This window comes from Pristiophorus japonicus, chromosome 10 (assembly GCF_044704955.1).
Source record: "Pristiophorus japonicus isolate sPriJap1 chromosome 10, sPriJap1.hap1, whole genome shotgun sequence".
In the NCBI taxonomy this organism is placed as follows: Eukaryota; Metazoa; Chordata; class Chondrichthyes; family Pristiophoridae; genus Pristiophorus; species Pristiophorus japonicus.
Genome location: NC_091986.1, coordinates 45,115,727 through 45,133,123, shown reverse-complemented (window position 1 = coordinate 45,133,123; position 17,397 = coordinate 45,115,727).

Below are 17,397 nucleotides of genomic sequence, written 5' to 3'. Positions count from 1 at the left end.
CCATTCAGATAATAGTCTGTCTCTCTGTTTTTACCACCAAAGTGGATAACCTCACATTTATCCACATTATACTTCATCTGCCACGCATTTGCCCACTCACCTAACCTATCCAAGTCACTCTGCAGCCTCATAGCATCCTCCTCGCAGCTCACACTGCCACCCAACTTAGTGTCATCCGCAAATTTGGAGATACTACATTTAATCCCCTCGTCTAAATCATTAATGTACATGGCCATTCCAACAAAAGTCGGCAGCCACTCCACTCCGCAGTATGGCCACTGATTTGTGGTGGTAACAGGCCTTATGGAGAGGGGCAATTTCGGCCCCAATCTGTTTTTTATAATGTTGCTTGAGGGATAAATATATTGGCCAGGACACTGGGGATAACTCCCCTGCTCTTCTTCGAAATGGTGCCATGGGATCTTTTACATCCACTTGAGAGAGGACCTCGGTTTAATGTCTCATCCGAAAGACGGTACCTCCAATTGTGCAGCGTTCCCTCAGCACTGCACTCGAATGTCAGCCTGAATTTTTGATCTTAAGTGCCTGGCGTGGGACTTAAACCCACAACCTTCTGACTAAGAGGCATGAGTGCTACCTACTGAGCCACAGACTGACACTGGCTGGAGGGGGACGGAAAGAAAAAAAGGGAAGGTCTATGATAGGGTGGAAGGCAGGAAAGATTAAATGACAAAAGGAATGAAGATGCAAGGCAAAAGGAGATGATAACAAGACAAGTAAAGAAACAAAAGATGACACGAGATGAGGTGTAAATGGGAATAGCAGAATCATCAACAGCTGCCATGTGAGAGAGAGAAAAAAAATAGGGGCTGGGTTTATAGTCTGAAATTGTTAAACTTGATATTGAACCTAGAAGGCTGTTAGATCGAACACAGCCTCCAGTGCGCCAGTGCAGCCTTCAGCCGCCTGAGGAAAAGAATGTTTGAAGATCGGTCCCTCAAGACTGTCACCAAGCTCATGGTCTACAGGGCTGTAGTGATACCCGCCCTCCTGTATGACTCAGAGACGTGGACCATGTACAGTAGACACCTCAAGTCGCTGGCGAAATACACCAGTGATGTCTCCGCAAGATCCTGCAAATCTCCTGGGAGGACAGACGCACAAACATTAGCGTCCTCGTCCATGCCAACATCCCCAGCATTGAAGCACTGACTATATTTGATCAGCTCCGTTGGGCAGGCCACATAGTTCGCATGCCAAACACGAGACTCCCAAAGCAAGCGCTCTACTCGGAACTTGTCCACAGCAAACGAGCCAAAGGCGGGCAGAGGAAACGTTACAAGGACACCCTCAAAGCCTCCCTGATAAAGTGCGACATCCCCACTGACACCTGGGAGACCCTGGCCAAAGACCGCCCGAAGTGAAGGAAGTGCATCCGGGAGGGTGCTGAGCTCCTTGAGTATCATCGCCGAGAGCATGCAGAAATCAAGCGCAGGCAGCGGAAGGAGCATGCGGCAAACCAGGCTCCCTGCCCACCCTTTCCCTCAATGACTATCTGTCCCACCTGTAACAGAAACTGTGGTTCTCGTATTGGACTGTACAGCCACCTGCTAAGAGTGGAAGCAAGTCTTCCTCGATCCTGAGGGACTGCCTATGATGATGATGAAAAGGCTATAAAGTGCCTAAACGAAAGACGAGGTGCTGTTTCTCGAACATACGAAACCCATACCAGATACAAGGGCTAAAATGGTTAAGTTACAAGGACCGGTTGCATAGACTAGTCTTGGAGCCTCTGATGGGGGAGGGAGATTCCAGAACAAAGGGACACAACCTTAAAATTAGAGCCAGGTCATTCAGGGGTGATGTCAGGAAGCACTTCTTCACACAAAAGGCAGTGGAAATCTGGAACTCAATCCCCCAAAAAGCTGTTGAGGCTGGGGGTCAATTGAAAATTTCAAAACTGAGATTGATAGATTTTTGTTGGGTAAGGGTAATAAGGGTTACGGAACCAAGGTGGGTAAATGGAGTTAAGGTACAGATCAGCCAAGATCGAATTGAATCTGAAACAGGTTCATAAGAAAGAACATAAGAAATAGGAGCAGGAGTAAGCCATTTGGCCCCTCAAGCCTGCTCCGTCATTCAATAAGATCATGGCTGATATGATCTTGACTTCAACTCCACTTCCCTGCCCGCTCCCCATAACTCTTGCCTCCCTTATAGTTCAAAAATCAGTCTAACTCCACCTCAAATATATTCAATGACCCAACCTCCACAGCTCTCTTGGGAAGAGAATTCCACAGATTCACGACGCTCTGAGAGAAGAAATTCCTCATTCCATTTTTAATGGGTGACCCCTTATTCTGAAACTTTGCCCCCTAGCTCTCGATTCCCCCATGAGGGGATTCAGCGTTTTGTGATTGCTTCCTAGACATGTTGGAACATATTAACAGGAGGAGGCCATTCAGCCCCTCGAGACATCCTCTCTGCATCTACCTTGTCGAGGCCCTTAGAATCGTATATGTTTCAATAAGATCACCTCTCATTCTTCTAAACTCCAATAAGTATAGACCAATTTGTTCAACCTTTCTTCATAAGACAACCTCTTCATCTTAGGAATCAACCTCATGAACCTTATCTGAACTGCCTCCAATTCAAGTATATCTTTCATTAAATAAGGAGACCAAAACTGTATGCAGTACACCAGGTGTGGTCTCACCAACACCCTGTACAGTTGTCGCAGGACTTCCCTATTTTTATACTCTATCCCCCTTGCAATAAAGTCCAACATTCCGTTTGGCTTCCTAATTACTTGCTGCACCTGCATACTAACTTTTTGTGTTTCATGTACAAGGTCCTTCAGATCCTTCTGTATCGCAGCATTTTGTAATCTCTCCCCATTTAAATAATAATTAGATTTTTTATTTTTCCTACCAAAGTGGATAACTTCATATTTTCCCACATTATACTCCATCCGCCAAATTTTTTCCCACTCACTTAACCTGCCTATATCCCTTTGCAGATTCTTTGCGTCCTCCTCACAATTTGCTTTCCCACCTATCTTTGTATCATCAGCAAATTTGGCTACATTACACTCGGTCTTCTTCATCCAAGTCATTAATATAAATTGTAAATAGTTGAGACCCCAGCACTGATCCCTGTGGTACATCACTAGTTACAGTTTGCCAACCTGAACATGACCCATTTATCCCGACTCTCTTTTTTCTGTTTGTTAGCCAATCCTCAATCCATGCTAATATATTACCCCCAACTCTGTGAACTTTTATCTTGGGCAGTAACCTTTTATGTGGCACCTTATCGAATGCCTTCTGGAAATCTCAATACACTACATCTACTGATTTCCCTTTATCCACCCTGCTTGTTACATCTTCAAAAAACCCCAGCAAATTTGTCAAACATGGTTTCCCTTTCTTAAAACCATGCTGACTCTGCTTGACTGCATTATGATTTTCTAAATGTCTTGCTATTACTTCCTTAATAATGGACTCCAGCATTTTACAAATGACACATGTTAGGCTAACTGGTGTATAGTTTCCTGCTTTCTGTCTCCCTCCTTTCTTAAATAGGGGCGTTACATTTGCGGTTTTCCAATCCGCTGGGACCTCTCCAGAATCCAGGGAATTTTGGTGGATTACAACCAATGCATCCACTATCTCCGCAGCCACCTCTTTTAAGATCCTAGGATGCAGGGCACGGTCGTTGTGGCTGGGGTTCCCCGGCTACCCTAAAGGCCATTCAGGCTATCGTATCTGTGCCGGCTCTTTGAAAGAATTATCCAATCAGTCCCTCTCCTCTTTTCCCAATAGCCCTGAAAATGTTTCCTTTTTAAGTATTTATCCAATTTTGCTTTGAAAGATACGATTGAATCTGCTTCCACCGCCCTTTTAAACAGTGCGTTCCAGAGCGTCATAATTCTCCGCGTAAAAAAAAAATCTAATTTCCCTCTGGATTATTTACCAATTATCTTAAATCGATGTCCTCCGGCTACCGACCCTCCTGCCAGTAGAAACAGTTTCTCCTCTATCAAAAACATTTAATTATTTTGAACAGCTCTATTGATTCACCTCTATTAACCTTCTCTCCTTTAAGGAGAACAATCCCAGCTTCTCCCGTATCTCCATATAACTGAAGTCCCTCATCTCTGATCATTCTTGTAAATTTACTCTGCAACTTCTCCAAGGCCTTGACATCCTTCCAGTATTGCTGAAATACAGATCTCCCTCCCGACCACATGCTGTCAAATCAAAAGGGTTATTCCTCCTAGGCTACCAAAGTCCAGGAATATCCATCCAGTACAGCCAACTTTTCCCTCCTACCAAGTGCTGCTATATATCAGACAATTATCCCCCAATGGTACATTTTGCATACCTTCTTGCTATTTAATTTTGTTTAATAATGCTGCTGTGAAACGTTTTACTAAATCCACACCCCAGTGCTTGCTGACCTACATTGGCCCCTGGTCCGGCATCTCCTCGATTTAAAAATTCTCATCCTATTCTCAAATTTCTCCATGGCCTCACCCCCCTCCCTATCTCTGTAACCTCCTCCAGCCCTGCAACTCCATAATCTCTGCGCTCCTCCAATTCTGGCCCTTGCAGATCTGTGATATTAATCGCTCCACCATTGGCGGCCGTGCCTTCAGCTGCCTGAGCGCTAAGCTCCGGAATTCCCTCCCTAAATCTCTCCACCTCTCTTTCCTCTTTTAAGACGCTTTTTAAAACCCATCTGTCCGACCAAGCTTTTGGTCACTTGTCCCAATATCTCTTTATGTGGCTAGGTGTTTAATTTTATTTGATAACACTCCTGTGAAGTACCTGGCATACAATGTTGCGAAGAACAGTGGAAGGCCAGAGGATTAGAAATTTTTATAAACCAGCAAAGGACGACTAAAAAAATGACAGAGAGAAGATAGCTTATGAGAGTAAACTGGCAAGAAATATAAAAGCAGACAGTAAGAGCTTCTACAGGTATATAAAAAGGAAGCGAGCAGCTAAAGTAAACATTGGTCCCTTAGAGGATGAGACTGGGGAATTAATAATGGGAAACAGAGAAATGGCGGAGACTTTGAAAAAATATTTTGTATCGGTCTTCACGGTAGAAGACATTAAAAGCAGCCCAATAATTGATAATCAAGGGGATACTGGGGCAGGGGGGGACACTTAAAACAATTATTATCACTACAGAAAAAATACGAGGCAAACTAATGGGACTAAAGGTGGACGTCCCCTGGACCTGATGGCCTGCAAGAGGTGGCTCAGAGATAGTGGATGCATTGGTTGTAATATACACAAATTCCCTGGATTCTGGAGGGGTCCCAGTGGACTGGAAAAATGCAAATGTAATGCCCCTATTTAAGAAAGGAGGGAAACAGAAAACAGAACACTATAGACAGTTAGCCTAACATCTGTCATTGGGAAAATGCTGGATCCATCATTAAGGAATTATTGGAAAAAATCCTGAGGGACTGGATAAATCTACATTTGGAAAGACATGGATTAATCAAAGACAGTCGCATGGATTTGTTACGGGAAGGTCGTGTCTGACTAACTGATTGAATTTTTCGAGGAGGTTAGCAGGAGGGTCGATGATGTAGTGTATATGAATTTTAGCAAAGCTTTTGATAAGGTCCCACATGACAGACTAGTCACGAAAGTAATAGCCCATGGGATCCAGGGCAAAGTGGCAAGTTGGATCCAAAATTGGCTCGGAGGCAGGAAGCAAAGTGTAATGGTTGATGGGTGTTTTTGTGACTGGAAGGCTGTATTCAGTGGGTTCCGCAGGACTCAGTGCTGGGTCCCTAGCTTCTTGTGGTATATATCAATGACTTGGACTTGAATGTTGGGGGTATGATTAAGAAGTTTGCAGATGACACTAAAATAAGATGTGTGGTTGATAATGAAGAAGAAAGCTGCGGACTGCAGCAAGATATCAATGTACTGGTGGGCAGAACAGTGGCAAATGGAATTCAATCCGGGTAAGCGTGAGATAATGCATTTGGGGAGGTCTAACAAGGCAAGGGAATATACATTAAATAGTACGACACTGAAAAGTGGAGTGGAACAAAGGGTCATTGGAGTCCACGTCCACAGACTTATGGAATACTTGCCTTTATAATTTGAGGCATGGAACATAAGAGCAAGGAAGTTGTGTTTGAACTGTATAAAATACTGGTTAGGCCGCAGCTGGAGTACTGTATGCAGTTCTGGTCACCACATTACAGGAAAGGTGTGATTGCACTGGAAAGGGTGCAGAGGAGATTTACAAGAATGTTGCCTGAACTGGAGAATTTTGGGTATGAGGAAAGATTGGAGATGCTGGGTCTGTTTTCTTTGGAACAGGGGGCTAAGGGGAGACCTGATTGATGTGTATAAAATTATGAGGGGCCTAGATAGAGTGGATAGGAAGGATCTGTTTCCCTTGGCAGAGGGGTCAACAACCAAGGGCATAGATTTAAAGTAATTAGGGGGAGGTTTAGAGGAGATATGAGAGGAATTTCTTCACCCAGAGTGTGGTGGGGGTCTGGAGCTCACTGCCTGAGATGGTGGTAGAGTCAGAAACCCTCATCACATGGACGTGCAATCACTTATCACTTAAAGTACCATAACCTACAGGGCTATGGACCAAGAGCTGGAAAGTGGGATTAGGCTGGATAGTTCTTGGTCGGCCGGTCTGGACATGATGGGCTGAAATGGCCTCCTTCTGTGCTGTAAATTTCTATGATTCTATGATAGTAGCAGGGCATTAAGAAAATCATAATGCAGTCAAGCAGAGTCAGCATGGTTTTATGAAAGGGATTGCAAGTTTGACAACTTTGCTCGAGTTCTTTGACAATGTAACGAGTAGGGTGGATAAAGGGGAACAAGTAGATGTCGTGTATTTGGATTTCTAGAAAGCATTCGATAAGGTACCACATAAAAGGTTAATGCACGAGATAAGAGCTCACGGGTTGGAGGTAACATATTAGCGTGGATAGAGGATTGGCTAACTAACAGAAAGCAGAGAGTCAGGATAAATGAGTCATTTTCAGGTTGGCAAACTGTAACTAGTGGGGTGCCACAGGGATCAGTGCTGGGGCCTCAACTATTTACAATTTATAGTAATGACTTGGATGAAAAGACCATGTGCAATGTAGCCAAATTTGCTGATGATACAAAGATAGGTGGGAAAGCAAGTTGTGAGGAGGACGCAGAGAATCTTCAAAGGGATATCGATAGGTGAAGTGGGTGGGCAAAAATTTGGCGGATGGAGTATAATTGTGGGAAAATGTGAGGTTATCCACTTTGGTAGGAAAAATAAAAAAGCTAATTATTATTTAAATGGGGAGAGATTAAAAAATGTGGTGGTACAGAAGGATCTGGGAGTCCTTGTACATGAAACACAAAATGTTAGTGTAAAGTCCTGTCCCCTCAGTACAGATTCACACGAGGCATGTAGTGAAGTCAAGGTCACTCTGGACCTGCACCTTTATTTCACAGCTCTGGAATGCTGCACTTGCCTGAGGCCTGTCCTTATATACCTGACTCTTGCAAGTGCAACCCTGGTGGTAAGGTATGCTGGTGGTTACAGGTCATATCTTATTACAGTCATGTATAGCATGTTAGGATACAGTTATATATAATAATGTAAGATACAAGACATCACCCTCCCGCAAGGTCTTATTGTCTTTATAGGTTCAGTCTCTCAGGTGGTCTACGCTCTCGCGTGGAGCGTCTGAGTTGTGGTTCAGTTGTTTGCCTTGATGTCTGTTTTTCTTTGGGTGTGGTTGCTGGTATCTCGGCTGGGCTGTCTGTTTCGATTGGTGTGATTGTTGTTGACTCGCCTGGGCTATCTGTTGGGATTGCCCTTTCCTCAGGTTGTTCCCTCTGTCTGTCCACCAGGTGTGGTGCGAGTTTCACATTGTAGTCTGCCTCTGGTTCCGCAGTGTTGTTGGTAAATCTGCTTTTGATTTGGTCTACATGCCTCCGGCAGGTTTTGCCATTGTCCATTTGTACTACCAGTAGCCTGTTTCCTTCTTTGCCCGTTACTGTCCCTGCAAGCCATTTGGGACCCCTGCTATAGTTTAGTACAAACACTTTGTCCCCTATCTCATTCCATCTCCCCCTCGAATTTCTGTCATGGTACTCAGTCAGCTTACGGCGCTTTGCCTCAACGATTTCATGCATGTCTGGGAGGATTAATGAGAGCCTTGTTTTTAAAGTCCTTTTCATCAACAGTTGCGTGGGGGGGATCCCAGTCAATGAGTGCGGACGAGATCTGTATGCCAGCAGCAGTTGCGACAGGCGACCCTGCAGCATGGGACTTTGGATTTTAAGCATGCCTTGTTAAATGATTTGCACTGCTTTCTCCGCCTGACCGTTGGAGGCCGGCTTGAACGGTGCAGTCTTGACGTGATTTATGCCATGGTCAATTATAAAGTCTTGGAATACTGCGCTGGTGAAGCACGGACCATTGTCACTGACCAATATGTCAGGGATTCCGTGCGTTGCAAACATGGTTGCGACCACAGTGGTGGAGGTTGTGCTCGAGTTTAAAATGGTGCATTCGATCCACTTTGAAAATGCATCGACAACTACGAGGAACATTTTGCCCATGAATGGGCCCGCATAGTCTACGTGCACCCGCGACCACGGTTTGGTAGACCAGGGCCAGGGGCTCAGTGGAGCCTCCCTGGGGGCATTGCTGAGTTGGGCACAAATGGTGCACCTTCGGACGCAGAGCTCCAAGTCCGCGTCACTACCAGGCCACCAGACGTGGGATCTGGCTATGGCCTTCATGAGAACGATCCCCGGGTGCTCGCGGTGGAGCTCCCGGACAAATGCCTCTCTGCCTCGCAGAGGCATGACTACTCGGCTGCCCCACATCAGGCAGTCTGTTTGTAGTGATAGCTCATGCATGCGCCTGTGAAAGGGTTTTAATTCCTCGGGGCAGGCATCGCGAGCCTCTGCCCAGTCACCGGTTAGGACACATCTTTTTACTAAGGATAACGTGGGGTCGCTGGCCGTCCAGGCTCTGATTTGGCGAGCCGTCATGGGCGAACCTGTGGACTCAAAGGCATTGATTGCCATGACTATCTCACAGTCCTGTTCGTCAGACACTTCCGTGGTCACCAGGGGTAGCCTGCTGAGCGCGTCGGCACAGTTGTCTGTGCCTGGGCTGTGCCTTATGGTATAGTCGTAGGACGCTAGCATGAGTGCCCACCGTTGAATTCACGCCGAGGCATTGGCGTTTATTGCCTTGCTCTCAGATAGGAGGAACGTGAGGGGCTTGTGGTCGGTTTCTAACGCGAACTTGGCCCGAAAAGGTATTGGTGCATCTTTTTGACACTGTACACGCACGCGAGTGCCTCCTTCTCTTCCATTCCGTACCCGTGCTACGCCCGCGAAAGTGACCTGGAGGCATAAGCTATGGGTTGTAATTTGCCCGCAATATTGACATGTTGCAAAACGCACCTGACCCCATACACTGACGCATCGCATGTGAGAACTAGCTTTTTACCTGGGTCAAAGAAAGTCAAAACACTGTTGGAACACAGAAGGTTGCATGCCTTATTGAAGGCATGTTCCTGGGCGTCCCCCCAAAACCAATCGCACCCCTTCCTGAGTAGCATGTGGAGAGGCTCCAGCAGCGTGCTTAAGTTCTGCATAAAGTTCCCAAAGTAATTGAGTAGCCCGAGAAAGGCGCGCAGTTCTGAGACCTGGGTGCCAGGTGAATTGCTTCTGTTTTGGACTCTGTTGGGCGGATTCCATCAGCGGCAATCCTTCTGCCCAAAAATTCAACCTCAGGTGCGAGAAACAGGCACTTGGATTTCTTGACTCGTAGGCCTACCCGATCCAACCACTTTTGTACTTCCTCCAAATTACGGAGATGGGAGTCGGTGTCCCTGCCCGTGATAAGTATGTCATCTTGAAATACAACCGTCCCCGGGATGGACTTGAGCAGACTCTCTATGTTGCGCTGGAATATGGCAGCTGCCGACCTGATGCCAAATGGGCATCGATTGTACATGAAAAGGCCTCGATGTGTGTTGATAGTGGTGAGTAGCTTGGATTCCTCGGTCAATTCTTGCATCATATACGCAGATGTGAGGTGTAATTTTGAGAAAAGTTTACCTCCAGCCAATGTGGCAAATAAGTCCTCCGCTCTGGGCAGCGGGTACTGGTCCTGTAGGGAGACTCTGTTTATGGTAGATTTGTAGTCCCCACAGATTCGTACGGATCCATCAGGCTTCATGACTGGGACGATGGGACTTGCCCAGTCGCTAAATTCCACAGGTGATATAATGCCTTCCCGCAGAAGCCTGTCTAGTTCGTGTTCAATCTTTTCCCTCATCACATAGGGTACAGCTCTGGCCTTGTGATGGACCAGTGTAGCATCCTGTGTGATGTAGATTTTGACTTTGGCCCCTTTGAAAGTGCCCACACTTGGCTGAAAGAGATGTTCAAATCGCTTTATAACTGTTGAGCAGGAGGTGCGTTCCTCTAATGACATGGCATGGACATCATCCCATTTCCAGTTTAGTTTTGCCAGCCAGCTTCTCCCCAGCAGTGCTGGGGGGTCTCCAGGGACAATCCACAGGGGAAGTCGGTTCACTGTCCCTTTGTGTGTGACAGAGAGCATGGCGCTGCCGAGGACTGGTACGATTTCTTTGGTATAGGTCCTTAGTTTGGTGTCGACCCTTGTGAGTTTTGGTCTGTCTCTTTTATGCGGCCACAGTTGTTCAAATTGTTGAGCGCCTATGAGAGATTGACTCGCTCCCATATCCAGCTCCATGTTGACAGATATCCCATTGAGTAGGACCCTGATCATTATAGGAGGCGTCCTGTTGTAGGAGCAGCGGCCATTGATCTTGTTAACCCGCTGTACATCGTTGTCCTGGGTACTGTCCCCACCATCTTCTGGTCCGCTTTCCAACCCATCTGATTCGTATACCAGCCGAGCTGCCGTTTTTTTGCACATGCGGGACAAATGCCCTGTATTTTCACAATTTCTGCAAAGAGCCTGCTGAAATCGACATTCCCTTGATGAGTGCCCACCCCCACACCTCCAGCACAGACCTGTTCCATTGTTCAAACTGTTCCCAAAGAATGAGCTGCATCTGGCTGATCTCTCTTGAGCTTCTCTCAGTTTGTAGTTGATTGCTCGCATTGTGGATTGATGAGGTGTGAACGGCCATTTCTGTGGCCCTTGATGACTTCTGCCTGCTGTCGAGAGCCTGTTCTCCCGGTTTTGTCTGTGTGTGGGGGTAGCCGCTTGTTTAGTGCTGTGAACTTCTTGTTCCGATATTTCGTTAGTTGTCGTACCTGCATTGTAAATCAACCTCGTTTCTTCTTCCCCTACCAAGAATGTCTGTGCAACCAGTGCTGCTGCCTCTAAGGTCAGGTTCTTGGTCTCTATGAGCTTTCAGAATATGCCTGCGTGACCTATTCCTTCAATGAAAAAGTCTCTCAGCATTTCTCTCCTCAGTTCATTGGAGAACTCACAATAACTAGCCAACCTCCGAAGTTCCGCCACGAAGTCGGGTATGCTCTGGCCCACACAGCGTCTGTAGTTGTAGAACCTGTGTCTGGCCATGTGTAGGCTGCTCGCTGGCTTCAGGTGGTTTCTTACCAGTGTGCTCAATTCTTCAAACGACTTGCTCGCTGGTTTCTCGGGTGCCAACAGATTCTTCATTAAAGTGTATGTTTTCGAGTCACAGCTGGTCAAGAGATGGGCTCTTCTCTTGTCTGCCTTATCGTCGCCTAACCAGTCTTTGGTTACAAAGCTTTGCTGGAGCCTTTCTATAAAGTCCTCCCAATTGTCTCCCGCATTGTACTTTTCATCTGATCCGTTGTTCGCCATTCTGTAGATTCTGTAATCCCGTAACTCGTCGCCACTATAAAGTCCTGTCCCCTCAGTACAGATTCACACGAGGCATGTAGTGAAGTCAAGGTCACTCTGGACCTGCACCTTTATTTCACAGCTCTGGAATGCTGCACTTGCCTGAGGCCTGTCCTTATATACCTGACTCTTGCAAGTGCAACCCTGGTGGTAAGGTATGCTGGTGGTTACAGGTCATATCTTATTACAGTCATGTATAGCATGTTAGGGTACAGTTATATATAATAATGTAAGATACATGACAGTTAGCATGCAGGTACAGCAAGTAATTTGCAAGGGAGATGGAGTATAAAAGTAGGGAAGTCCTGCGACAACTGTACAGGGCATTGGTGAGACCACACCTGGAGTACTGTGTACAGTTTTGGTCTCCTTATTTAAGGAAGGATATATTTGCACTGGAGGCAGTTTAGACAAAGTTCATGAAGTTGATTCCTGAGATGAAGGGGTTGTCTTATGAAGAAAGGTCGAGTAGGTTGGGCTTATACTCATTGGAGTTTAGAAGACTTAGGGCTAGATTTTACACTTTTGTGCAGATTGCCCAAAAATGGGCATTATTTCCAGCATAGGCAGTAAAAATGGTTTTCAGATCGCGGCTTCTCGCCCATTCTCAAAGCCCCTTGTTAAGTATTGAATAACTCCACGAGGCTAAGTACGGTGAGCTAGTTCAGGCATGACCTTACTCCAGTTAATTTACTCTCAAAGTGAGGATTCAACATGGTTGCCAATATAATATACACAGCTTGCATGTGTCTGCCAGTGGCCATTAGGACTCTGACAGTCGTGCCCTCCGGTGGTAGGTAAAACCCAGTTAGCATACATAATATCCCTAGTCTCCATTTTTGAAATTGGGCATTATCGTGAGCGATATGAAATGGGCGGTAGCGTTAAATCTCTCTGACCTTCTGCCATAAAGTGTCGCTGTTCTTAGCAATGGCATGGCAACGCTCGATTCCCGCAATTCAGGAGGTCAAGGGTCATCGTAACATGCGCAGAAGAGGAGACAGAGAGAGAGGGAGTTGAGAGGGACTGAAGGCGTGTGTGGGTGTGGTTTGGCTGCTTTGGGAGGCAGGAGGATGAGTTTAGAGCTTTAGAGCAAATAGGGAAACAAAAATTAGCTGTTATCAGCCATATATTTGCCCGAATTTGGCCTATAATGGAGGGAGAGGAGGAGGCGACATAGCGCGTTGTGGAGACTGATGCTGGCGACAGCAGTGAGCTGGGAGATGAGCACATTGGAGGGCGCAAAAGAGCGAGGAGGTTCTCGGATGAGGCAAATGCCTCCCTCCTGCAGGAGGTCGAGTTACGCTAGGGTAATTTTACCTAGGTAGGGCGTGGAAAGCTCACCCCAAAGGCCTACCAGAAGATATGGGCCGAGATAGCAGAGGTGGTCTCGTCGGCGACCAACAAGGTGTGCAAGGGCAACTAAAGCAGCAAACAATAGAACAACTTTGTGGGATCTGCAAGAGTATTACATTTATTTACATGCATTTATGTATTTATATAACTTGATTTGTAACAGTCATGACTGACTATCAGCAAATGTGAGGTCTTTCACTTACCAGGAATGTTGTCGTCAAAACCTGTGGTCACGATGCACGTCTTTAGGTAAAGAATGATCATTATCATAATAATCATGATTACATCTGTCGGTTATGTGTTGTATCAGTCTCTGTGACAGTACCTAGCAATGATATCACGCAATGATCTCATGCCATGTCGTCCTATCACCTTTTACAGAAGAAGCTATCGATGATAAGGTCTGTGCAGAGGCGAACGGTGGGGGGTTACCAGTCATCAGCGACATCACTGACATGGAGGAGTGGGTGCTAGCACTCGTGGGGAAGCACCCCCGGACAGCCACGGAAGCATCTGCAGACCCTGAAGTGATGCCACGGGAGTAAAGTTAACACCATTGCGTGATGTAAAGTCAATAGATGTCACACCCACTCATATCCGAACAATCATATATGATAGATGATTTCTAAAATTGTCCTAGAAATAATGCTGGCCTACTGAAAATCATTGCAATGCATCATGTGTTGATGGTCATGAAATGTGATTTCTGTGATGATCTTGATAACGGTGGTGCTTTTATTGTGCATATGCTGTGTGTAGCGCTGGACTCACCCCCTTCTCCTCTAATAACCTCATTTGTGTTTTACAGCTCACCCAGCAGTGCGGCCTCAGGCAAAACCACAGAGGTCAGAAGGTGGGGGCACGGGGTTGGACTCACCGGACGATCCTACATCTGCTGAGGAGCTCCGATTCTCGCCCGTCAATCCGCTGGGTCTGTTCTCTACGAATGAGAGTGCCGACTTGGAGGAACCAGCATCGCCACGCTCCAGAAGCCATTCCACTCCAAGGCCATCTAGTGCTCCTCCAGTCATTCCCACCTCCACTCTGGAGGTACCAGCCCCAAGCACCTCGCCACAGGGCACCCCATTTGTCCCCAGATCTGATCCACGAGCACGACATGAGAGCGGAGAGATGATACAGTAGTCCAGGAGGAATTTAGACATTGGTAACCAGCTCCTCGAAGCATTGGGGGGCATATCCCGACAACTGGCCACCATGACTGAGTACGTTCCGCGGATGGCGGAGCCCCTAGAGGTGATAGCCAGGAACACGGCTGGCGCAGGCCTCCCAGTGGTCACGGAGCGTGGCACTCCTCCCCTAGGTTCCGTACCACCACTGCGAATGACAGATGAGAGGCAGGACCAAGATCCTGCTTGTGCATTAAAGAATGTTCCCCCCTCAGCACCCCCCCCCGCTCCCGTACCCATGCAACCACCGCCTCTGCCTTCATCCCCCCCAATGAGGCACCGCCTGAGGAGCGCTTCAGCCAGGTGCCGTGGAGCAAGGAGGGGAAGGGTAGAGGTAGGGAGAAGGAGAGAGGGGAAGGAAAGTGAGGTGCATGTCCGCAGTTAATGCCTGTGTTATATCTCCATCTGAGTGATGCAATTTGTTGTAATGTATGGGGGGAGGGGACCACCCTCCTGCTTGCCATTTGTATTCTGTGTTGCTGGACATGTTGAACATTTGATTGATGTCAATGGTGAAAAAAGTGAGGTATGGTCGAGGGTTGGGTGTTTTTGCCTGTGATACTTATGATTTCAGACCAATGTTGGTATAATTTTTTTTATTGAACATAATCTTGTTGCACATTGTCTCAGATAGCTGGACCGTTACACACTGGTGATTCCTTAACATGAAAGGGTTAAATAAAACTTAACTTCAATCAGTGTAAACTTTAACTGGCACCAAGGTGATGGGCACCATTGATGTCTGAGCTGCATACACACAGCAGTGTGTCAACGTTGTCACTCGCAGCAATGTTCTTTCAGGCAAATTGTTCAGATATCAGCTCCTCACGTAAGAGTCTTGCAGCTATGTAGCCACCACGCGCCCTTTCCTGTGGTCTGGAGGGGGTTGTGGGCATGGTTGCATAGCCTGCCTGATTGTCTGGCCTTAGGTCAGCATCCAGCCCCTCCTCGTCCTTCTCTCTCTCCTGAGGTGGAGCATCAGTCCCTTCTGGCAATTCTTGTCCCCTTCTGATAGCCAGGGTGTGCAGCATGGAGCACACAACCACGAATTTACCTACTTGCTCAGGGTTGTTTTGTAGCTCCCCTCCTGAGTGGTCCAGACATCTGAAGTGCTGCTTAAGCACAGTTATTGTTTTCTGCACCACATTGCGTGTGTCTCTGTGGCTCCGGTTGTATCGCTTCTCGGCCTCAGTGTGGGTGTCATGAAGGGGGGTCATCAGCCAAGTGGCTAGGCCATATTGGTTATCACCAAGCATCCAGCATTGTCCTTGTGGCTGACTCTTAAACATGTCAGAGACAGCGCTCCCATGCAGGATGTGAGCCTCATCGAAGCTGCCCGGACATTTGGCATTCACTGCCATTATGATTTGGTTGTGGTCGACAACTATTTGGACCTTCAGGGAGTGAAATTCTTTTCTATTACGAAAAAGCTCTGGGTCCTGAGAAGGTGCCTGCATGGCGATGTGAGTGCACTGTATTGCTCCCTGCACCCTAGGGAACTTAGCAATGCGGTAGAATGCTCCAGCCCTGTCAGTATAGCCTCCATGGCCACAGCGAAGCTGATAAAGTCCATCCTTCTCACGTACAGGGCCTCCGTGACATGTCTAATGCAGCGATGGGTGGCATGGTGAGACAGAGGGCAAATATCGACCGCAGAGGCCCGAAAGAAACCAGACACGTAGAAAGACAGTGCCACGGTGACCTTGACCTTGACCGACACTGATGTCCTGATGGCAGACTGTATATGTGGCCTGATGAGCTCACATATTTCATTGATCACCACCTTGTGGAAGTGCAGTCTCTGAAGGCAGGTGTGCTCGGACACGTCGAGGTAAGACCTCTTTTCCCTGTACGTGCGGGGTATGTATGGTCTGGCCCTCCTCCTCATTCTTGCATGTTTTAAATTGGGGACAGAATGATGTGCATCACACATTGAGCCATCTGCACTCTGCAGCATCTGCGTATTAATCGATGCAGGCTGAGAAACGGCTGGCCCCATTGCAATGAAAGTATAATAGCGATTGATCAGAAGCAACAATTTCCTCACTAAAATACACCTAGAGTAAACCCCCAATAGTCCAGAGTCTGAAAATATGTCTGTTGAGATGGTCACTTTACCTGAGAAGAACTCCAGAGTCAATCCAAACTCCCCCGAAGTTGAAGCAGCTTTTTAAATGAAGCGATCTGCAATTTAAAAAATGGTGTCCACACCGCTGGTTTTAGTTCAGAACAGTTCCACTTTCTCGGATGTATTTTTGGGTGGGCGATATTGTGGGTGATATGTGTGCGAGGTGGTGAAAGTGACGCTGGCCGATCTCCTGGCCATTAGTTTCAGCAAATGTGATCTTTACGACAAAAAAAAGTGGGCGGGCGGTATTATTTTTTTCCGGCATTAGCACATGGGGAAAGTAACGCTCAGCAATAAGTTTCCGAAAAATGGCTGTCAGTTTCCATTTTGTGGCTAAATAGGCGATATATAGGTGTTAAATGTCCATTTTACCGTTGAAATGACGTAAAGCGGGCATTAAGCATGCAAAAAACGTGGAAAATCTAGCCCTTAGAGGTGATCTTATTGAAACATGTAAGATTCTGAGGGGGCTTGACAGGATAGATGCAGAGAGGACATTTTCCTTTGTGGGGGAATCTAGAACTAGGGGGCATAGTTTCAGAATAAGGGGTCACCCATTTAAAATGGAAATGAGGAGGAATTTATTCTCTGAGAGGGTCGTGAATCGTTGGAATTCTCTACCTTAGAGAGCTGTGGAGGCTGGATCATTGAATGTATTTAAAGTGGAGATAGGCAGATTTTTGAAAGATAAGGGAGTCAAGGGTTATGGGGAGCGGGCAGGGAAGTGGAGTTGAGGCCAAGATCAGATCAATCATGACCTCAGTGAATGGCGAAGCAGGCTCAAGGGGCCAAATGGGCTACTCCTGCGCCTATTTCTTATGTTCTTATGTTTATTGACCCCCCATTTGGTTTATCTCCTCAGAGCTCGCA